This window comes from Euprymna scolopes, chromosome 20 (assembly GCF_053919585.1).
Source record: "Euprymna scolopes isolate OS-2025 chromosome 20, ASM5391958v1, whole genome shotgun sequence".
Classification (NCBI taxonomy): domain Eukaryota; kingdom Metazoa; phylum Mollusca; class Cephalopoda; order Sepiida; family Sepiolidae; genus Euprymna; species Euprymna scolopes.
This window is the reverse complement of record NC_136501.1, coordinates 12,411,152-12,436,151: the sequence shown is the minus strand read 5'-3', so window position 1 is coordinate 12,436,151 and position 25,000 is coordinate 12,411,152. Positions and strand designations below refer to the sequence as shown.

At 33.6% G+C, this 25,000-nt stretch overlaps 1 protein-coding gene and 1 pseudogene across 3 annotated transcripts in view; both read left to right on the top strand.

Moving 5' to 3' along the window:
- LOC145241328 (G protein-activated inward rectifier potassium channel 3-like) overlaps positions 1–25,000 on the top strand; it is a 546,410-nt gene that overhangs the window by 342,131 nt on the left and 179,279 nt on the right. For 2 of the 3 annotated variants that reach the window (XM_080104162.1, XM_080104160.1), the window contains exon 3: positions 1,504–1,574. The exons of the other annotated variant lie outside the window; for it this stretch is intronic. The gene's annotated coding sequence lies outside the window, so the exon portion shown is untranslated. The remainder of the gene's footprint in view (positions 1–1,503; positions 1,575–25,000) is intronic. 3 annotated transcript variants of the gene reach the window in all.
- On the top strand, positions 19,250–19,382 carry LOC145241846 (U2 spliceosomal RNA; annotated as a pseudogene).

Below are 25,000 nucleotides of genomic sequence, written 5' to 3'. Positions count from 1 at the left end.
ATAGTATCGGGTTTTAAAATCTAAGGAAGTCATGCCTATGTAATATTTCTTGTTATTCGGGTTTTCTTTCGCAAATATTGTTGCTTGATAAACTACACTTTTTGTTAGACATTTATTTTGGACTGGGCAAATTGGGCGGTGTCTACAATTGCATTTATCTTGTTCGTTATTAGTATTATTATTTATGTTATGGTTGTTCTTGTCCGGGGTTGGTTTGTTATTATTATTATTATTATTATTATTTTTATTATTATTATTATTTCTGCTAATGTTGGTTTTATTTCTGTCATGGTGTCTACTTTTTTTATTGTTTATTTTGTTGTTGATTACATTGTTTTCATTTAGTATTTTGTTATTATGTGCTTTAATTATCATCTCTAAATTTTCGCAGCAACTGTAAGATAACTTCAAGGTATTTTTATTGAAGATTTTGTGTAAGGGGTTGGTTGCGGGAAAGTGTTTTTGAATAAGATCTAGAAATTTCTTGCCAAGTTTTGTTTTTAACATTTGATTGTATGGGGTCGTATACCAAATTATAGTTCGTTTTCTTCTATTTTTAATTTTATTATAGCTGTTGGTGTTTTGTTGCTTATATTTGATATTTTTGTATCCACTATTTTTTAGGGCTGTTTCGTAGATATTGGCTGACCTGTTAAATGCATTTTCATCGCTTGAGTTATTACTAAGTCTACTTATGATCAAGTTAGGAATGTGTTTTATAATTGATGGTGGGTGGTTGGACTTAGGGTTTACGTAATATTCTTCACGACACTTTTGAAATTTGCATCATCATTTCTGCAAGTTTCACGGTCATGAATTTTTAGTCATCAAGTGTTTTTCTTTACGTCATCACACTGATATCACGGTAGATGCTGTATAAATAATGTAAACAATTGTTTTTCATTCTGTCTTGTTGCGTTTTTTTGTTTTTTTTGTTTATGTTTGAAATGTTTTTTTTTTTTTCAAGTATTTATTTATTTATTTGCGGACTGTTATCCTCATCTTTATAGTTGTTGCTGTTTCACCACGTTTCGGACAACTCATCCTCTGGCCTTCCTCAGGTGATTAACCGCTATGTGATAGGAATGCTGAATCTTGTAAATTATTCGTACAGCTTACCTCTATTTATTTATTTATTTATTTGTGGACTGTTATCCTCATCTTCATAGTTGTTATTTCACCATGTTTCGGCCAACTCATCCTCTGGCCTTCTTTAGGTGGTTAACAGCAACGGAACAGAAATGCTGAATCTCTTAACTGTATCCCCAGTAATTACTGCCTTCCATAGTTGTTGTTGTCTCACCACGTTTTGGCCAACTAATCCTCTGGCCTGCTTTAGATAGGATAGAAACCGCTATTTTCAGACAATGCTCACCTGGAACTGTAGAGATTCAACATCTCTATTTTTAGGTGTTTTTTTGTTTACAGTATTTTAATAAATTTTTTGCTTGTTTTAATTTAAAAAAAAAAAAAAATTGAAACATTTACTTTTTTTAACTTCAGATATGGATCTGTGGAAGCTGAAGTAAATTTTTTTAGAATTGTTAATTGGCGTAACAAATGTATAAGTTTAGGTAAGTATTAATATTTTCTTTCTGATTTTACAAAATATCGGTGCTTCTTGAGGTAAGAATCCAGAGTAACTAGAGTAAATACGACTATTTTTTTTTTTTTAACGGAAATTGCTCCAGACAAGGCATGCAGCCATTTTATGTAACATAAACTGTTTCAAGGTTAAAAACTTGTAAACAATAAGTGTTAGATGGATAGATTTCAACTCATAAAACAGAAATTCTCCCCCCTTTGTCAGGAACATCACTTATGGAATGTGAGGACTAAAGGACAAAATAAGGACAGTGAGGGTTACACGGTTGACGAAAGTCAATTTAAGATCAATTTTCTATTCTCTTTTCTTCTTTCTAATTTTATATCACGCACACTTGATATCGAGTAGAAAAGAAATATTCAGATATTTTTTACAAATATGAATTTTATATCACGCACACTTGATATCGTGTAGAAAAGAAATATTCAGATATTTTTACAAATATGAATTTTATATCATGCACACTTGATATCGAGTAGAAAAGAAATATTCAAATATTTTTACAAATATGAATTTTATATCATGCACACTTGATATCGTGTAGGAAAAAAATACTAATATTTTTACAAATATCAATTTTATATCATGCGGATTTGAAGGCTACCATGTTGTATTCAACTGGGAAGCAGGTCAATGGAACAGTGTTCCACAGACGGGCAGTTCTGGGAAACAAGTTTTGTTAATGGAATCTACATTTAGATTTAGGCACAGATAAAAAGTGGGGGAAATTGTTTATAGTGATTGTAACTAGTCGAGTGTTTTTTTGTGAAAGTTTGGCAAGGAGGAACGATAGATTGGAGCTCAGTCGAATACATGTCATGAGATACATGAGCTATTTATAACTATTAATTTTTTGATTTGGATAAATAGATGCTTTAGAGCAAGGGGAAAAGGCTAAATAATAGATGGTTGCTATTATTATTGGAGGAGGATTATCTTGTCTTAGACGCCATCTTATTACTTCGTAAATCCTATTGTGTATAATGTAAGGTTTAATAAGTGCATCCGAATAAGGACAATTCTTCGCCGTGATCCGGTTTGATTGATGGCGCAAAGTGATCCAAAGAAAAACCATCAAGTATAATTCCAACAGATGATTTAAAGAGAAATCCGTTGCTTAGTTTGATCAGACGTCAAAAAGGCATTACGCCAGATATGATTTCATTTTTTTTCTTGATTGTATTCTGATGCATATATTAGCAAGAAGACACGACGTTGCCCGGGATTGAATGATGATCAACGAATGGTCCACACTTCCAATACTTTTATTGTCACAAAAAATCAGTGAATTCATCCATTTTTCAACCAAATCGATTGATTGCCAGCTCTAGTCGGGGACCGACTACGGTGCACCGGGAAGAAGCTTCAAATGTCTCTCCACAGTGATTTAGTCTATAATACCTTGTAGTCTGCATTGCACTGCAGAGAACCTACTGTAAAATTATTTTTGTATAATGGCTTAAATTAAAGTTTAAACTACAAGAGTCAAGTTTCATGGTTGTGAATGGAATCATTCATTTTGAAAGCCCCCCCCTCCCGTCTTATCAAAGAACCTGCTGTTGATTTTGTATAACTGCTTGTGCGAAAAGTTTCTCAAATGCACTTGTAATGTTAGGCTGTATAAGGTATTAACTTTGGTCGAAATCAGACTGTTCCTTCTTTGGTCCAATTTTTTTTTTAATCGATTTTTGATGCTTATTGGCAGCATTCCGATACAGAACCTATCTAGGAACACTCCCAAACACACAAAGTATATTTGTGTGAAATTTAAAAATAAAAAAAAAATTGGCCAAGCCATTTTGAAGTCCATAGGGAACAAACTTACACATCAGGCAAAATGAGATCTCTTTGAGTAGTCCATTGTCATAAATGATCTTGCCTACTGCTTACTTAGCATAATGCAAAGCTCTTTGTTCGTAAATAAACAAATCGAGCACTATAAAAATAGCAGTCAAATGTTTACATCAAAAGATATTTTAAGATATTATTTGCGAGCGCTGATCCCATGGGCCAGACGATAAAATTGCGGACTATCAACTAGTTGGATGTATGTTCGATCCCTAGCTCAGGATGAGTGCTAGTTTTGCTTTACTGAAGAGCTGTGATACAGCGAAACAGTCTCTCTGTGGATGACTATATATATATATATATATATATATATATATATATATGTGTGTGTGTGTGGAAATGTTTGTTTTTTTTTTCAATTATATTTCACCTTTTATTTATAAAGTTCAAGCATATAACATATAAATGACATTAATTGATATAATAATTAAATGAATGATTTTGTGCTATGAATCAGGTGCTGTCAAGAATTGTGTATGTCAATGTATTTAAAGGAATAAATTGTAAGATGATCAACATTTTCAAATTTGGAATATAGACTTTTGTCATTCATATATATATGTATATATATATATATACATACGTTTTCTGTAAAAGTCTGAGGAAGCTACAGACGGTCAAAAAAACGGCAGCTGAAACAATAATGTAACTAAACAGAAAGATATGGTAATAAAAATAAAACGCATATTTGCTCTACAACAGTATTGAGCACTTTCTTCAGTTTTTATTAATTACTATTTCTACTATATATATAATATATAGTGGAAATAGTAATTAATAAAAATATATAAATAATAATAATAATTATATATATATATATATATATTTATATTCTTCTTTTGTTTTTATGACTATGTTCCTTGGCTTTTTGACTAGGAGCCAGGTGTAGTATCTGTTCTAATGCTACACATCTGTTCTGTTCTCGGTCAATGAAGGAGAAATCCTTCTAGACTGACAGAATGCCCTTTTTGAGGGAGCTGGATTTTCCCTACATTAAAAAAATTTGAGTTTGCATTCAACTTTGCCCTCGTGATGAGACAAATAAATCGGGACTAAAATATAATATGCTAGTTATGTATCTATATTTTAACCAGTTGTACCTAACCGGCGTTACCCAGAAGTCTTTTTTACCTTCAGTTTGTTTCACTGACCTCCCTTCCCCTTTTGCGTTTCTCTTAATTTCTCATACAGCATAATCACAGTGTACAAACCAATGTTTTAACAAAGAAAGAAAAAAAAAAAAACTTAACTATTTATACTGTACGAGAAAACTACCTGTTCCGATTAAAATTAATGCATAAATATACTAAACCTTATGTCTAGAATCTTTATTCCAATTTTCATGAAAATCCATTGATTTTTACTCTAGAAAATGTCCAAAATTTAAGGCTAAAAGGATCATCGGAAGTAATTTTAAATTTACTTAGAGAATCTTGCTTGATTGGTGTCTGATGATTATGGATCAAATTTAATGCAAATCTGAAATATTTGAATTCCTAATGTCTATTGTAAAAATTTCATAAAAATTGGAGGCATATTAATTTTTACAAAGTCTTCCACTTTTTATTTATTTATTTGTAGAAAAATCCAATTATTTGATATTTCAATCTTTTTTATTTATTTATTTATTTATTTATTTATTTATTTATTTGCGGAAAAATACAATTATTTGATATTTCAATCTTATTTATTTATTTATTTATTTGCGGAAAAATACAATTATTTTATATTTTAATCTTTATTTATTTATATATATATATATTTATTTATTTATTTGCATAAAAATCCAATTATTTAATATTTCTATCTTTTTTTATTTATTTGTGGAAAATCATTGATATTTCAATCTTTATTTATTTATTTATTTGTGGAAAAATCCAATTATTTGATATTTCAATCTTTATTTATTTATTTATTTCTGGAAAAATCCAATCATTTGATATTTCAATCTTTATTTATTTATTTATTTCTGGAAAAATCCAATTATTTGATATTTCAATCTATTTTATTTATTTATTTATTTGCGGAAAAATCCAATTATTTGATATTTTAATCTTTTATGTATTTATTTATTTATAATTATCGCCCCATTAGCCTCCTCCCGCTTTTCGCCAAAATATTTGAGTTCTTAGTTAATCAAGCCCTAGTCCAGCACCTAACAGCTGCTAAACTCCTGACTGACAAACAATATGGATTCAGGCAAGCCTGTTCAACAGCAGATATCTTAACTGTAGTATCTGAACGTATATACCATTCACTGGACAAAACAGGGGAGGGTAGAGCGGTAGCCCTGGATATATCTAAGGCTTTTGACAGGGTATGGCACGATGGTCTTCTAAGGAAAATTAGATCATATGGAATCACTGGAAGAATACATAATGTAATTAAATCCTTCTAAAGTGAAAAATCCAAGTTGTCCTCGACGGTCGTGCATCTAAACAATATGACATGAATGTGGGAGTACCTCAGGGGTCTATCCTTGGACCTCTATTATTCCTGATATTCATAAATGACCTCCCTGATAAATTGTTTCGGAGATCGGTATATTTGCCGATGACACCACTCTCTATAACAAATATGAGGGGAAAACAAATGAACACATATCCAAGGAAATGGCAGAAACACTAGAGGATGACCTCCAATCTGTAGTGGAATGGGGACAAAAATGGATGGTCACATTCATTACTGCTAAGACTAAGCTTGTTTCCTTCAATAACTATAAGAAGCCTTTTCTACCACCAATAGCAATGGCCAAGAACACATTGCCTGAAAGTACTTCTTTTAAACTCCTCGGCTTAACGTTTACAGGAACGGAATAGATACATTGAGAGCATTGCCAAGGCTGCTGCAAAGAAGGTTGGCTCCCTCTACTGTGCTAGAAAGCTACATATGCCTGAAAGTATCCTGTACCTCTATAAGGCCACCATTCACCCATGTATGGAGTACTGTTGTCACATCTGGGCTGGTGCATCTGCTGCTTGTCTCTCGCTCCTGGACAGGGTTCAAAAGAGAGTCACCAACCTGATAGGTCCTGAACTGTCATCTAGGCTTCAGCCTCTGTCCCATTGACGAGATATTGCATCCCTCTGTCTGTTCTACAAGTACTTTAATGGTGAATGCTCTGAAGAACTGCAAACACTTGTACCTCCTCGACGTAACTGCCCCCGACAAACCCGACAAGCTACTAAGTCTCACCCCTTTACCGTAGAGATCCCTAGGTGCAAGAAAGCCTTTTACTCCAATAGTTTCTTCCCCAGAACTGCAGGTCTTTGGAACTCCCTTCCAGGATTCTGCTTTCCCAACTGTACTGATATGCAGAAGTTCAAGTGTAATGTGAACAAACATCTTTCTACTCATCCCCCTTCATAGTGTCCCTGCAAATTATGTCCCTGATAGTAGCCCCCTGCTTCAAAGTGGCACTGTGCCTTGTTTGGGGTGAAAATTGAATTTAAAAAAAAACAGAAAAAAAAAATTTGTAGACTGTTATCCTCATCTTCATAGTTGTTTCAATACATTTCGGCTAACTCATCCTCTGGCCTTCTTCAGGTTATTAACTGCGACGGGATGGGAATGCTGAGTTTAGTAACTGTATCCTCAGTAATTACTGCCTTCCATAGTTGTTGTTGTCTCACCATGTTTTTGGCCAACTAAACCTCTGGCCTTCTTTTGTGTAGGATTGAAACCACTATCTTCAGGCAATGCTCACCTGGAATTACTGAGGATACAGTTACGAGACTCTGTATTTCTATCCCGTCATGGTTAATTACCTGAAGAAGGCCAGAGGCTGAGTTGGTCAAAACGTGGTGAAACAACAACAACTATAAAGATGTGGATAACAGTCCGCAAATAAATAACTAAATACACATATTGCTCATCTCAAAGAATTCCAATAAAATAAATAAATAAAATAATATATAATATCTTCCACCTTCTTTTCATGAAACTAAACTTGGTTAGTTTAGGCGTGAATCTTTTGCATTCAAATATATAAATAAATACACATACCTAATTTTATATAAATAGAGATTGAACCATCCGTGAATCATAAGACGATCCAATCGCCTGCCCATAAAAAAAGGAGATATTATCTATGCTCCACAGCACACCAGTCAGCAGTTCAGTAGCTGCTAAGATGAATAACTAATGCACCGGGAATACGAAAGGAAATGCAGAAAACACCAATAAATACTTCATTTTTCGGCTCCTTTGAAGATGTGAACACATTATCTACACACTAAAAATAGTTTGCATTTTTTTTTTTTAAATTGCAGTCAAGGTTTCGTTCAGTATTTCTATTTTATGGCATATTAACCCTTTTCGGTTTATTTAATGTTGAAGTTATTGTGTTTAGTATTCCGTGCTCAGCTTTCTAACCAGTTCATTTGGTATATATATATAAAAGGCAGAAATCTGTTTAAATGTACGTATATATGTATGTTTGCATGTCTGCCTAAAACTTTCGACAGAGGCTACGAATTTTCATGACATTGGTATCATTTTGAAGCTCGAGCCTTCGGACAACAAATATCTCTATGTCTTGGCGAATCATTTCTAACCATTGTCATGATTTTTTTTTACTTTCGACAACTTTTATATTTTTATGAATCACTTCCTAACACTCAAGGGGAGGGGGTCAATAGTGTAATAGTATATTATGGCATGTGTTCTTCAGAATTGTCTGATCTATTCTCTGCTTCCTTTGTTTCAGCTCATTTAATGCATTGGTCTGGTGGTCTCCATTAATTTGCTGTTTTGATACCTCATTGTAATGTGGTTTCTTATTCCAGTAGCTTCTTTCCAAAAACTGTAAACTTGTAGAATTCTTATCTTGTTGACTGTTTGTTTTGCTTGAACTAAGATCGATAGACATCTTCTGTTTTTTTGCGATAATCATCTTTCGTTCTTGTTAGCTCTTTACATCAAGTGGCTTCATGTTCTGTCTTGAGAAATGCCCATAAAAATCTCCCCTTACCTTTTTCGTTTAGAAAGATTTAGTTTTTGAAAACCAACACCCAACTATTGTCATCGTTTCAGACAATGTGATCTCCGACCTTCTGCAATTGCGGCTTTGTTAAACTCATGAATCTTTATATGAATCTCAGATTCCTTATTTTAAAATTTTCTAATATTCAAACTGTCTGCTGATTCTTCTGAGATTAAAACTTACAACTCTTGCTCATAGCTTCTTTTCTTTAAAAACTAGAAAAAAAAAAAAACCTTCTCAACGAACGACAAATAACACCCTACCTGAGAGCCCATCTTTCGAACTCCTCAGCCTAACATTTACAAGCAACATGAATTGGAACAAATGCATTGAGGACATTGCCAAGTCTACTGCAAGAAGGTGGGATCCCTTTACTGTGCTAGAAAATTACTCACAACAGAGAGCATCCTATATCTTTACAAAGCCACCATCCGCCCATGCATGGAATTTTGTTGCCACATCTGGGTTGGTGCATCTACCATTCGTCTCTCACTCTTAGATAGAATCAAAATAAAGTCTCAAATCCGATAGGTCTCGTACTGTCAACCAAGCTTCAACCCCTGTCTTGTTTTACAAGTACTTTAATAGGATGTACTTTGATGAACTTTTTTTCTTTTCTTTTTTTACATAGGCGTCACCACTTATCAAGGCCGATAGGCCACTCAGCATTTATGCCCTCTCGACATACATACTCTTGACTAACCTGATAAGTAGCAAAATTCAATGCCTTCAAGTCCTTAAATGTATGTACGTCGAGCGGGCACAAGTGGTAAGAGTTCATCAGACCACATTCCATTAAAGAACTTTTCAAGAAGTAAAAACAAATATTTGGAGGGTTTAAAGATTTTGTCTATAACAATCCCCTATCAGATCAGTTTTTGCATATTTTTCAAATATATTGATTTTTTTTTTTTTTAAAAAGCACATTTTTTTTTTATTTGTACTTTTAATATATTTTTTAAATTCTATTCATTTCCATCTGATTTCTGGCTTAAGGGATACCTTGGGATGTATTGTAGCAGGATCTGAGCTTTGCTTTTTAGCTGAATTTGGATTTTAGCAAAATTCCAGTTTTTTTTTTTTTTTGGCGCTTTTTAACCTAAAAAAGCAGATTTCCAATGACATCACATATAGATATGGGTTCTCTACGTTGTTGGTTGAAATATACTCTTTTATTAGGTTAGCCATTCATTTTTATACCCTGTCAAAGAGGAGAAGATAAGAGGTTTGTGCGCAAGTCCAGATGTGACAAAAATATATTTAAAATGATGTTTGAGATGATTAATTGAAATCGGTATCAGAAATATATTAGTCAAATTTCTGATCCAATATGGTCGTCTTCAAGTCCAATGTAAACAAGTTCTTGATGAGCCATCTCCTTAAATAATCCAATTTATCAAATTTCCAATACTAACGATTACTATGATATTATCCCATTGACTACTGCACACTCATACTCCCTTTTCTTAAGCCAAGAAGCCACTCAAGGATAAGGGTTAAACATCTGTGATGATCGATAATAGTGGAAATTGAATAGGATTTCATTATTTAAGAGGATAGCATAACACGAACTTGTTTATATTCGACTTGAAAACAACCTTGTTGTAATCATATGGAGAGCAGCCGTATAGAATTGTGTTCCACAGACGGACAGTTTTAAATTTAAAAAAAAACAACTCAGCTCATGGAATTTTCGCTTGGTTTTAGGCACAAATAGAGTGAGGAAAATTGTCAATAGTTGTTGTAGATAGATAAGTATTTGTTGCAAACGTTTTACGGAAGCAGACGATAAATTGAAACTCAAGCAGCAGTTATGAAAATAACAATATTGCAGAAATAGACTTGCCATGTTTCTTCTGTGAAAAAAGAGGAAGTAAAGGAGGAGAAAGGGGCATTGCCTACCAGGTTTTGAAGCTGGTTTTAAACCGTTAAAGCAGGAAAGGTGCTCTGAGCAGCTCTCCTCCTTAGATGAGATGTATTTGGATATTATAGAGAATTGTGTTAGGAGTGAGATATCTTCTGGAGCAGTAGAATGATCCAACCATTTTCCCAACAATCTTGGCAACAAATCTGATGTAATTACTTGTATTGATCAGACTATTATTCTCATCTTGAGTGTTATTAGTGCAACGTTTCGGTTGGATTGTCCTTCGACCGTCTTCAGGCGTAGAGGAGAAATAATCCCCGATTTTCATTAGAATTACCTCCCTTTTGTCAACCAATTTTTTCTCACAGATTCGAAACAATGACCAAAAAGTGGAGACTGACTCACAGAAATACGAAAATATCTGTGGAGCCAGTAACTTTTCTCCTTTATTTTCCAAATAACAACTAACATGCCTGATGATGGTCGAAGGACAATCCGACCGAAACGTTGCACAAATAACAGTCAAGATGAGAACAATAGTCCGATCAATACAAGTAATATAAACAATCAGCCGTCATCTAAAAAATTCCAGAACTTTAAAAATCTGATGTATTTTACGTTATGTCAGGAGCAAAGTTTAGTTTCAGGAGTTTGTCAAAGTATGGTGCTTCCTCAAATTGAGAGCCATTCATTTTAATTGTGGCCAAGTGGAGATCAGAGTGCTGGTGGTGAAAAAATAGAAGCTTGGATTTTGGATAATTTTGGATTTTATGTGAGTGTCACTAGTTTTAGTGTAGTTCATCTTGAATATTTTATCAAGTTTATGCCTAGGTTGGAAATATCTATCAGTTTGAAGAATATTTTATCTATACTGATTTGTACTAGATAATCTCTTCTAATCTGCTTTTATTCTTACTTGTTGTGAAGATGATCTTTTATGGAATGCTTTACCTATATAACACAATTATTCATGAGGGACTGAAGATGCAGAAGATTTGCACAAAGTTTGTCCCAAAGCTGCAGTCCACAACCCCATCCTTGTCACAGACTATCTATTTCACCAAGATCGACATCAAGACAGTTCCTCACTCTTCTTATACTCCAGACATTGCTTCTTGTGACTTTTGGTTATCCCCTAAGATCAAGGAAAACCTTAGAGGCTGTCGTTATGAGGCAGTTGAGATGAAAGAGGCTGTGACGAGGATCATTGACATACTCACACAAGAGAACTTTCATGGGCCTTCCAGAAAGTGTTGGAATGGTACAAGTGCATTACAACCGGAGGAGATTACTTCAAAAGGGACTAGAGTTTCATGTGTGTACTATCAATAAAAGTACCCATATGAAAAAAAAAGAAACGTCTGGAAACTTATTGAAGGCACTTCATATGTACTACACAAGGAAGAGAGGTGAGAAAGGAAATATGACATCTGGTTCCATAGACGTTTAAACTCGGGCTGTTCATAAATTGCGAGAAAAGGTTTCTGGGCCCGTAGCATAGTGGATAAAGTATTTGATAAAATTCAGTTGTAAAATGAAACTCTTCTGTTCTGAGGTTGAAGGTTTCAAAATGACCCTAACCTGACGACACAAAAAAACTCATGGTGTGCCAAGTTCAAATCCAGTTCATTCCACAAAAATACTTCCACTTAGAAATGTTGGCAATCTAGTTCTGTACGGCAACACTCGATGCTCATGAAGCATCAAGAAGGATTGAAGAAGGAAAACACCAAGCAGATCTCCACCGGAAGAGTTCAGAGAGTAATGTGACTTTGATGAAGCTTATTGCCACTCAAATTCCAGAGAAGACCAATGATCATTGCCTGTGAGAAATCAACGGTAACTGGCTGTTGCAATAAAGCAAAATGAACAGTTATCAAAACTTGTTATTGTCAGTGAGCAATCATTCATGATGACTTGTGTGGAAACTCCAAGTGAGTAAATATTAATATCGGATTGAATCTGGAGCAAAAAGTAAGCAAAGAAACAAGGTCATCATTGGACAACATGCGAATAATAAACATATGTTATTGTCTACCTAATTAAGAAAGAGATAACGAGAACAAATTGAGTTTCATTGGAAAATTCTCAATTCTCCGAATGAGGTGGTGATGGTGGTGGTGGAAAATTGATCGTGAACCAGCTGGACCAGGATCAAACTCATTTGATTCTCTTCGTATCCACATTAGAGGCTAATTGGTGTTGATGTAGAAATTGATCGGCTGTAGTAGGGAAGAAATCAGGGAATCCTGGAAACACTTTTCTTCATTTTGTTGTTGGCATTGGTTCTCCACCTCCTCTCCTGATATTTTTCTGCTTAGAATTCTCTCTAGAAAAACATAGACTACTTATGCGGGGAGGGGGGGGGGCTGTGTGAAGGTTGCCAACATCTCTAAGTGGAAGTGTTTTTGTAGAATGAAGTGGATTTGAACTTGGCACACCATGAGTTTTTTTTTTTGTGTCGTTAAGTTAGGGTCATTTTTTTTTTTTTTAAATAGTATCTTCAAGTGCAATTGTTACGATGTTTTTGTTTATTAAATTGTTAGGTGAAAGTACAGAATAGTTACAACCCCCCCCCTCCCCATGTCAAGAATGGCTTTCTAAATAATAATGTTATTATTTTAGCACAACATAGATAACATAAGTACCATTTTCTCTTTTTTACTGAATCAGCCAAAAGAGAGCAGTTAGAATTTTGAATATCTGCACTCCCCCCCCCACACCCCACGATAGGGATGGATTTTTTTATTTTTTAATGTGTATGCATGTATACTGTCAAGAACAAATAAAACCCAAAAAAGATTTGTATTATTTGGATTCTTTTGACTACTCTTCTCATGTTGAGGGTTATTTTCAGAACGTTTCATTAAATGTAACCTTCGACCTTCCTCAAGGACCCGTGGTGTAGTGGATAAAGTACTCAATATAATTCAATTGTAAGGTATACTCTTTTGGAGGTTGAAGGTTCAATCCTCAGTGTGGGCGATACTCAAAAATATAATTACAAATTACTTAGGATTTCTAGCCGTTCGTGGCTGATGGAATCAAAGCATGCGACAGTCTTATTGACTTTGTTATCCTCAAGTGGATTTTGAGATAATTGAGAGAAAAGAAATGCTGATTACACGACGAATGCAGAGAGGAGGAAACTTGTTTTTGTATTGTTGGGTTTGTGTGCAGGGGAAGAAGAGAATGAATAATAAAGCTTTATTTTTTTTTTATTTCATTACTTCGTTTTTGATTTCAATAAATATTGAATTAATAGTAAATAAAAATATGCCAGTGTGTAGCTATGGCAGGGGGCAGCATGTGAAGAAAACGTATGTATTGTTGGAAAGACATTTTTGGTCAACATTGATAGCTTTGAGTAGTACTTTTAATTAATTCATAATTCCTTTTTTCTTACCAAAATTAGCAAGTAAAAAAAAAAAAAAAAAAAAAAAAAACTAGAATTTTTTTCTCTGGAAATTGTTCCAGACAAGGCATGAAACCATTTGATGTAAAGAGCTTAGAAAAAAAATTAAAATATCATTTCAATGTCAAAAACTAGCTAATGTTAAGCGTTATATGAATAGATTCCGGCCTAGAAAGCAGCAATTCTTTCCCCTTTCTCTGAAACATTGCTCATGGAATGTGAGAACTAAAAAACAAAATAAGGAAACTGAGAGTTACGAGAAATAAACCTAAGGCCCATTTTTTCCTCTCCTTATTGAGAAAGGTAATCTATTTCTATGTTTTTTTGTTTTATATACCGAGTAATGGGTGGAGGGGGATTTATCCGGTCGTAAAATACGCTTAAATATGATATTTTAATTTGTCCGGATTTTGTATATATTATTATAGAATCGTGATTTCAAAAGTAAAAAAAAAAAATATTTGGGTGCCATCAGCTAGAATCGAAACTGAAAACAAAACTGTAGCATTCAAAGCTGGTGACCAACGTGACACGCATATGAACTGATTAACAATTAAAAATAGACGAATGTACAAAATGTGTAACGATTTTTACAATTTTTACCCATTTTTGACCCCTTAAAAACTATTTTAACCGGCTAAAGATCCCTAAAAGAATTATCCATAAAAAATCCAATCAGTTGAGGACCCTAGTGCCGCTCTGCGATTTTAGTTTCGGAAGAGATAGAGTTTGAAAATATGGAGACAGACAGACAGACAGACAGACATATCGCCTTTATATATTAGATTTATACGTTTTTCTTTTTTTTCTTTTAAAAATTTTTTAGTTTTCTTTCTCTCTTTCTTAATTCTTAAACTTCACTAATTCAGATATTATTTTATGTGAATATTCGTATGAACACTGGTGAAGCATAATTTTTTCATGTAAATTTTTTACAGGGATGTATACTGGTTCATTACAGTTTTACACACCTAGTAAAAAAAAACTAGAGGAATTTACACAACTTACAAATTTCAATCGACCTTTTATATTGAAAAAGCAGAGAGCTACCCGGCGTTGCCCAGGGCAAAAGTGCAACATATTTGTCTTAAAACTTCCATCTCTTTACCTCTCTCTATCTATCTCTTCATCTTCCTCTCTTTCATCTCTCCCTCTCGCTAACCGCCTCTTACACCTCTGTCCAGCCCATTCCACTCGAGCTGGACATTTGTCTTTTATATAGATTACTTAAAGAAATAACTAAAAATTCCAGCTTCATTATTTATTCTCTCCTTCCCTTGAACACAAGCCCAACAATACATAGCAAGTTTCTTCCTTCCTGCATTCATCATGTGAGCAGCATCTCTCCTCTTTCTTTTGATCAGCCTACTTTTTAATTCTAACGAGTCACCAATGATCAAGGCCAAAAGCCACTTGAGGATAACAAGGTTAATAAGATTGTCGGTTGGAGGATGGAACTTTGAGAGGATTAAAGACAATGGAGGAAGTTTTATGAGGAAACGGTTTGACAGATATTTGATGATATTGGATTTTGAAAATCGCCATGTTGTAGTTGTTGGGGAAACAGTCCCACGACAACATGTTATACAGATGGAAAGGTTTTGGAAAAAAACTGTGCATGGAATGGAAAATCTGTTTCATTTTGTTGATTCGGTAACTCTAGAGCTTAGCTTCTTATGTAAATGGATAAATGTCAGAAAATCAGAATTGCTGACCTTTAGTAAATAAATTGTTCGAATAAAATAATGGAAAAACGAAATTTTTTAATAATGTTATATATTATTTATCTGAGGTAATACCAATCTAGAAACTATCAACTTTGTGGCTGTTTGTTTTGTAGTTTTTTTTACTTTTAGTTGAACATACAGACATACATCTGCCCTTTATATAATGGACTAGCAGAGGTACCCTGTGTTGGCCGGGGGCCATAAAATCAAAATAGAAGAAGTTAAAAAGTGCATAACATCTTTATATTAATAAACTTTTTTCTACCTCTCTCAATCCGTCTCGCTATCATTCTTTCTCCCCCTTTTTTCAGTCCTCCTTCTCTTACACCCAGCCCATTCCTCTCTCATTTTAATTTATTGAAAATAATAATAATGTAAGTCATTCGCCTTTACTTTAAAAATAGCTACAAAATCGAAGCCTCCCTCCAACGAAATCTGGCTTGATTGACCACCACCACCACCACCACCACCATCACAAAGAATGAATACTTTTTAGTTTAGATATTATTTATCCAGTGCAATGCTGATCAAGAATATACCAACTTTGTAGCTTTTTTTTTTTTTTTTTGGTAATCTTTGACTTTTACCTGGACATACAAACATATACACATGCAACAACCCTTTACATAGATTAATGATGGGACGATTCTAATATGTTTTCTGATTCTTTTTTTTTTTTTTTTAAATTAACCGCCCACCTCCCGTAACTAAACCTGGACCAATACCCCCACCCCACCCCCACCCGCACCAGAGAATTAATAATTTTTTAAATTGTAGCCATTATTCATCAAGGTGAACGCTGATCAGGAATATATCAACTTTGAGTGTATTTGTTTTGTGTTTTTCTTTTTTACTTTTAGTTGGACACATAAAACTGCCCTTTAGATAAAAGATATCCAATATTGTACACTGTATGCAATTAACCATATAAAATGAAAAGTGTGTGGGTGGTGATTTTACTTATGTCTTTTCCGACCCCACCCCACACTTTCAAATTTCATTCACTAGTTTTAAAGATTTTCGTATTTCAAGGAAATCACTTTTTTTTACATGACATTATGCATTTTTTTTTTTTTTTTTTTATAGAAAAATATCATTTTTCATTAGTATTGTTGTTTATTTGTTTTGTGATTGGAAAAGTAAAAAATAAAATAATAATAATAATAAAAAAACCGTTTACCATTTCTGGAATTGTTGTTTGTGATGATGTGGGCTGCCTAGGTAAGCAGGTTCTATTATGTGATCTCTTCATTTCCTGCTCGATTATTTTCTTTTCTTTGAATCTGGACATTGAGCTTTCACCAAAGTTTCAGTTCAATATTTATGGCAGCCATATTTAAGGCTAGTTCTTTCACTCTGGCATGAACACAAAAACTAATATGTCCGCTTTTGAGCTGCGATTTCAAGATCTACAACATTTCAGAACATATTTAAGCTGTTCATATTAAAAGATGCGAATGTCGTTTCTTCCATACCTGCCTTTGGAAGGCAAATTCTACATCCGAAAGAAAAAAAGAAAATTCACCAATTTCTAGAATCATGTTTACCATTTTTTTTATGAATATCTACATTCATCGTTTATATATCATTCATCCTTTCGAAGGTAAGTTCGTTTTGATATATATATATATATATATATATATATATATATATATATATATATATAACAAATAAATGACAAAAGTCTATATTCCATGTTTCATTATGTTGATCATCTTACAATTTATTCCTTTAAGTTGATATTCACAATTTTTGACAGCACCTATTTCGTAGCACGAAATCATTGAGTTAATTAAAAAATGGCATAATAAAAGAAAAAATTAAAGGTAATTACAACTTCTCTTCCAATTTTCGGATTTTGTAGTCATGCCCATGTGCATTTTCATTTCTTTTGATGGGTTGGTAGGTGCTATTTTTTTCTGAGGAGTGAAGGGCAAAATAGATTCATTGATTGATATAGTAATTAAATTAATGATTTTGTGCTACGAAACCAGTGCTGTCAAGAATTGTGAATGTCAATGTACTTAAAGGAATAAATTGTAAGATGGTCGACATCATGAAACTTGGAATATAGACTTTTGTCATTTATGCTCTGTAATTACATTAAGCTTTGTAAATTAAAGATTGGTATAAATAAAAGTGAGATATAATTAAAAAATACACATTTCCATACATACATACATATATATATATATATGTGTGTGTGTATAATATATAAGAATAACAGTATAGTTACATTCCAAGATCCAAATATTTATTTTTCAAGCAAAGTAGCTCCTCCAGCATATTAAAATTCGGTACATTTTTTACGAATACATTTCATTATACAAAAAACAAACAGTTATTATTATGTAAATACTGCCTTTTTTTCGTGTATATACTCTTCAGAAAAATTAGAAATTATTTGCCTCGATAGAAAAAAATGCATGACGATATAATGCAGCTTTGTTCATATTGAACACACAAATTGTTTTGAATTCAATTATTAGGGGGGGGGGTCTATAAACACTAAAATAACTGTTTTTTATATTTTTTGTTTTTTATATTTTTTATGTTTTTATATTTTTTATGTTTTTTATATTTTTTTATGTTTTTTATATTTTTTATATTTTTTATATTTTTTTGTTTTTTATATTTTTTTATGTTTTTTATATTTTTTTATGTTTTTTATATTTTTTATATTTTTTTATGTTTTTTATATTTTTTTATGTTTTTTATATTTTTTTATGTTTTTTATATTTTTTTATGTTTTTTATATTTTTTTATGTTTTTTATATTTTTTATGTTTTTTATATTTTTTTATGTTTTTGCAGATTTTGCATGTGTCCATTTCCTTTTATTGTTTTCTTCAAATCCTTTTTCATTTCATATGATAATCTAAGTCTTTTGAGGAACATACATTTGTCTTTGAAGAGTTGTTTTGTGGGCTTTCACTATTCAACGAAACATGTAAGATTTAACTATAAAAAACAATTAAAATAAAAATTTACGAGTGTGAATTAACTACATATTTTGGTTGGTTGGTTGTTTTGTTTTACGACATATCAACCCTTTTCAGATTATTTAATGCCAAATCCAGTGATTTCGAAGAAAAGTTTTTTAGTAGAATATGTTTTTTCAAGACAGTTTCTATTTAACCCATAGTTGGGACCCTAACAGGTACTACAACTCCGTGTCAGAGTGGACCTAGGAGCAATGGCAATTAAAGGATGGCTCCACACTCCCCAAAGCCCACAAGCTGGGGCCTCACCATCGGATATAGTTTTAGGTCATATCCAGGACGAGAATCTTTTGGTTTTGGAATGATAATTAATGATATGCACACACGCATATGATATTTTACTTTGTCTGCATAAACTAAAAGATCATATTGAAGCATGTTTTATGACCGGGCAATGCTGGTCAACTTGCTAGTATATATATATATATATATATATATATATATATATATATATTAATTTATGCAGATTTTGTATTATAGAACCAATTTTCTATTGATTATTATATTATGGCCCATTACTATCCGAGCTAAGTCCATAATGCATCTAAAAAATGTTAAAATATTGTTGTTAAAAGTATAAATGTACATGTTTAGTCGACTTACGCCTGTCAAATTCCAATATTTTTTCAATTTTGACCCCTTAGCAGCTATTTTTACCAGCTAAAAGCCAAATTGAATTTACTCCATAAGTTCTAATCCTGTATATATTAACTTTGAAGTCTGTAGACCAAAAATTGACAGAGTAATTTGATAGACAATTCTACAGACGGACAGACAAGGTCGTTTACACATATATATTTTTTTTTTTCTTGGCCTTTTGGTCAAGATCAAAGTGTAGTATCTGTTCTTCAGATGCTGCACTTCCATTTCTTGTTCTCTTTCGGTGGAGGAGAAATCCTTCACGACTGAGACAATTTTTATTTTTGTACCTTTTCTTCATGTTAAAAAACGACGCTGGTGTCTAACTCTGTCCCGTGGGGAGGCATAGTAAATAGGTGCACACACACATATATATATATATATATATATATATATATATATATATATATATATATATATATATACTCCATTCCAGGTCCCTGCTTCCCCAACTGTACTGACATGTAGAAGTTCAAGTGTAACGTGAACGGACATCTTACTGCCCAAATCCCAACATAGTGCCCCAGTAGTTGTTGCCCCTGATAGTAGCCCCCTACACCAAAGTGGCAATGTGCTTTGTTTGGGGTGAAAATGTAATTAAAAAAAAAAGGTTAAGAATGGCTTTCTAAATAATAACGTTATCATTTCAGCATAATCCGTATTCTGTATAAGTCACTTTTTTTTTAATTTATTAAATTTTTATATGAAAGTACAAAATAGTTACAAAACACCCTTCTCTCCGTATGTTAAGAATGGTTTTATAAATAATAACGTCATTATTTCAGCACGATTACATAGATGCATAAGTATCATATTTATATATTAAATGTAATACAGGGAATGTATATACAAGATTTTTTATATCATTAACTTTTAGTATCGTCATAGATTCACTGTTTGATTTGCTTGTGTATTTTTTTTTTTTTTTCATGTGAATTCCCATTCATGGTTGATTGATATGTCAGACGACAGCTGTAATGGAATTACAGTATGTTTGGTCAGCCATTTTCAAGATAATTTTCTTAAATGCATTTCAGATCCGAGTTTCTTTTTATCCAATGCGGATAATCCTGCCATATTGAATTGTTGTGCAGCATTTTGACACGTATGCACACCATGTTTGACAACGTACAAAAGGCGTTGACAAATTTATGGCAGAACGAGAAAATGGGTGGAATCGACAATTATAACAAATTTTATTCAATTTTACACATGGTGCACGATTCATTTCTTTTATTATCTTTAATATTTTTTTTTATATGCACTTAAACACGGTATATATATATATATATATATATATATATATATATATATATATATATATATATATTTCGTATTTGAACTTTAAAATCTATCCGAGAAAAAAAAACAATCTTTTTTTTGAAAAAAAAAAAAAAAAATGTTCGCCTTTTATTCGCCCCCAAACAAGGCACATTGCCACTAACAGGCTAGTATGATGAGAGGCCAGATTTATAGGGAGTATCCTAAGTAGCAGCAAGATATTTGTCCACATTACATTTAAATATCTGCATGTTGGTATAGTTGGGGATCAGAGAGGAAATTGCAAATGCAATTGGTCCGAAGAAAGAAGCTGTTAGAATAAAAAGTTTTACATCATTTGTGAAGGGGGGGGGGGAGTATTTTGCTGCTAGGCGGGTTTGTCAGGAATATTTACTATGAGAGAGGATAAGTTCGTTGGGGTACAATTCGTGAAAGTATTTATGAAACAGGTACAGGGGTACAACATTGTAGCGATGGGACAGAGGCTGGAGCTTAGGAGACAATTAGGTTAGAAACTCTTTTTTGTGTCTTGTTCAAGAGGGGGCGGTAGTGGTTAGGGTTAGGGTTAGTGTCTTGTTCAAGAGGGGGCGGTAGTGGTTAGGGTTAGGGTTAGTGTCTTGTTCAAGAGGGGGCGGTAGTGGTTAGGGTTAGTGTCTTGTTCAAGAGGGGGCGGTAGTGGTTAGGGTTAGGGTTAGTGTCTTGTTCAAGAGGGGGCGGTAGTGGTTAGGGTTAGGGTTAGTGTCTTGTTCAAGAGGGGGCGGTAGTGGTTAGGGTTAGGGTTAGTGTCTTGTTCAAGAGGGGGCGGTAGTGGTTAGGGTTAGGGTTAGTGTCTTGTTCAAGAGGGGGCGGTAGTGGTTAGGGTTAGTGTCTTGTTCAAGAGGGGGCGGTAGTGGTTAGGGTTAGGGTTAGTGTCTTGTTCAAGAGGGGGCGGTAGTGGTTAGGGTTAGGGTTAGTGTCTTGTTCAAGAGGGGGCGGTAGTGGTTAGGGTTAGGGTTAGTGTCTTGTTCAAGAGGGGGCGGTAGTGGTTAGGGTTAGGGTTAGTGTCTTGTTCAAGAGGGGGCGGTAGTGGTTAGGGTTAGGGTTAGTGTCTTGTTCAAGAGGGGGCGGTAGTGGTTAGGGTTAGGGTTAGTGTCTTGTTCAAGAGGGGGCGGTAGTGGTTAGGGTTAGGGTTAGTGTCTTGTTCAAGAGGGGGCGGTAGTGGTTGGTGCACAACTCTAGATGTAACAGTAATGATGTAATGCATGGGCGAATTGTGGCTTAAAAAAAATATAGTGTTCGGTTGCTAGTCAGATAGGTATAGGTATGAGAGCATACAAGGCTGATCTGTCTCTATAGATTTCTTTTCGTCCAATTTCATGCGAATAATCTTGCAATATTGGATTGCAGATATTGAGAAGACGCAGCCGTACTTATTACTGAATCAGGATGGGTAGAAGTGACAATTTTATAGCCACAAATAATTATATATTAAGTAATCTAATTTATTAAATTCACTATGTCTGTCTGTCTGTCTCCATATTTTCAAATTCTATCTCTTCCAAAACTGAAAGTTGCAGAGCGGCACTAAGGGCCTCAAATGATTGGATTTTTTATAGACCATTTTTCTTTTTTATGCGTCTTTAGCCGGTTAAAATAGTTTTTAAAGGGTCAAAAATGAAAAAAATCGTTATACATTTTGCACATTCATCTTAATTTATCTTTAATCAGTTCATATGCGTGTCATGTTGGTACAGTGGTAACGTCACCAGCTGTGTTTTGCTTTCAGTTTCGATTCTAGCTGATGGTACCCAAATACATTTTTTTTTTTACTTTTGAAATCACAACTCTATAATAATATATATATGGTCAAATTAAAATATCATATTTAACCTTATTTTATGACCGAGAAAAGCCGGGCGCCCCCTCCCTCGCTAGTAATTATATATTAAGTAATAAATAAGGAAGAAAAACGAGAAGTTAAAGCACTACCTGATGGCTTGAAATCGTGTAACAATTTGCAATTGCCTAATTAGTTTCAAATAAAAGTTACCGGTGTAAGTCTCGATCTGTATGTTATTGAAAAAAAAAAATGCCAGACTTGATAAAGAATGTAATCAGTGAATTCAATTGGAATTTCAAGTTTCGATTGATCGGATAGTCAGAAGAAAATACTCATGTGTTATAACACTTTAAATGTTACACAAACTTTGCGCATCATCGCTTATGTAAACGTGCACTTTTGCATGTATACGTTTTCGCCAGTGGGCGATCAAGTGACCAGTTAAATTAAAATCTCTTTCATACATACATGTGCTGGTCTTCATTCTCTGATCGTTGCTTTTCTATGTGTGTGTGCCGTGATCCTCTCATGGTTGTTGATCTTCTGTTTATGACGAATCTACTCATGCAATGGGGACTTGATGAGATTTCAAAGGTTTTATTAGAGAGATATAGTTTACTCATTGGGAGGAGAGACCAACATGTAATTAATTAATTCTTAATTTGGATTATTTGGCCTACTATTCTCTTCTTGAGTGTGATTTTCACAATATTTCAGTCAGTTTAACTTCCGAGCTTCTTCAGCTGTGTCTTGTCGAACTCAGAATGTTTCTGTCGAACTCGAGAATTTGGAGAGAATTTTTGAATGGAACCATTTATTTATTTCACTGGGGTAGTAACAAGGATCTGTGGCACAGTGGTTAGAGTATTTGGAAAAATCAATTTGTAAAAGTGATATTCTCCTGAAGGCTGAAGATTCAATTCTTCAACGACCGAAAAAATACAATTGCGAATTACTTAGGACCTCTATCCAGTCATGGCTGATGGAACAAGAGCATGCTACCCCTATGAATTAAATAAAGGGTACTGCTCGAAATTCCATCTAAATTCCCAAGTTCGACAAGATACACCTGAAGAAGGTTGGAGGTTATATTGACCGAAACGTTGTGAAAATCACACTCAAGATGAGAACAGTAGTCCGATGAATCCAAAAAATATGAATAACCAATCCTCATCTCAAAAATTCAGAAGCGTTATTCTTAATTTCTTTCACTTAGTTTTAATGATGGCGATACATGGGGCAGAGTCTCGAGGCAACATTCACTTAAATTTTTACATTGTTGGTCACATCTCGTCTGTACTGCTTCCAACGATAGACTGAATAGAAACTCTGTTCTGTCCCTCGAACACGTGACATCATCTGACACCTACATTTCTAGCGAGTTTTGTCTACGGAACAAACCTTTGAGCCTGCTTCAATCACGTCACCAGCAGCTGATCTATTTCCGTTTGTTTCCAGGTTATCCTGACATGTACTAATGTGGCCCTCGTCAAAATCCATATTAATTAACATAATCGCTACTTACTGGTAGGGTCTCAATATATAACAGTGTCAGATGCATTATTATTCAGGTTCTACATGTAAAATCTAACTGACTTAGATTTATAAAATTGTATATGTATATAATATACCCTAAACTGTTTGCGGTTTCCCATTCGCGGCCATGCATATTCGTGGATTAGGCTGTTACCCCTATCGCATCGTGTGGCAGTATACCGGGCTAGTTTCATAACTTCATAAAAACGAATGCTCAGTAAACAGTATTGCCAAGTTAGCGGTTTTCCCGCTAGATCTGGATATTTCCTTTGGAATATAGTGGGTAAATTTTTACTGCCCTCCTGTGCTTATGTTACTTTTTAATTAAAATATTGTTGCAGTACAAAACTAAAACGTGTTTACACTATCATTCATTAGTGAAAATACATAACTGCATGCAATATTGCTACATTTCTACTGTATTAATGAGTAAGTGTTTTTAGAAAATGCTTGGGAAGCAATTAGTACCGTATAATAATCTCATACATAGACGTTTTACAACTACATCCAATATTCGCGATTTTCGCTAATCTAGATACAAAAATAAAAAAAATCTTACAGAAAAAAAATACCTGAGTAAAAAAAAACACAGGGTGCATTTTTCTTAAAGTAATAATCTCTCTCTCTCTCTCTCTCTCTCTCTCTCTCTCTCTCTCTCTCTCTCTCTCTCTCTCTCTCTCTCTCTCTTAAATAAAACATCTGATTGGTTCCTATATTAAGAACAAGGGAATATGTCTCTGGTATCTCTGAAGGTAAAAGGAAGTATCTCTTTTATTTTTTATTTACGATTATTAAACTAATAGAAAATTTGCATATATGAACATGGCCATCGTAAAATAAATAGAAGCAGGCCTGCTCACTGAAAAATGACGTAATGCCACAGGTCCCAGTAACATCTGTTGAACAGCCAAACTGTCGATAATGAATGGAAGACTTTTACAAAACTCGTTAGAAAACTTTTAAAAATTGCATTGACAAAGAAATAAGAAAGACATTTTATACTGAACCTGAACTTATTCAATATTAATTCCAAAAGAAAAGAAAAACAAGAATTAATTTTTAAAAAAAGGGGGGGTATTATTTCAGCAAAACGACATTCTGTTTCATGGATTTTAAAATTCGTTTATTATTTACTTAAAAAATTGTATTTAAAAAAAGAACACGATTCAATTTATACCGAAATCGAACTTTATACAATATGAATAAAACAAAAACATGAATTATGTATATAAGGTTACGTATGTTTGAAGCAGGATACAATCAAATACTGCAAAAAA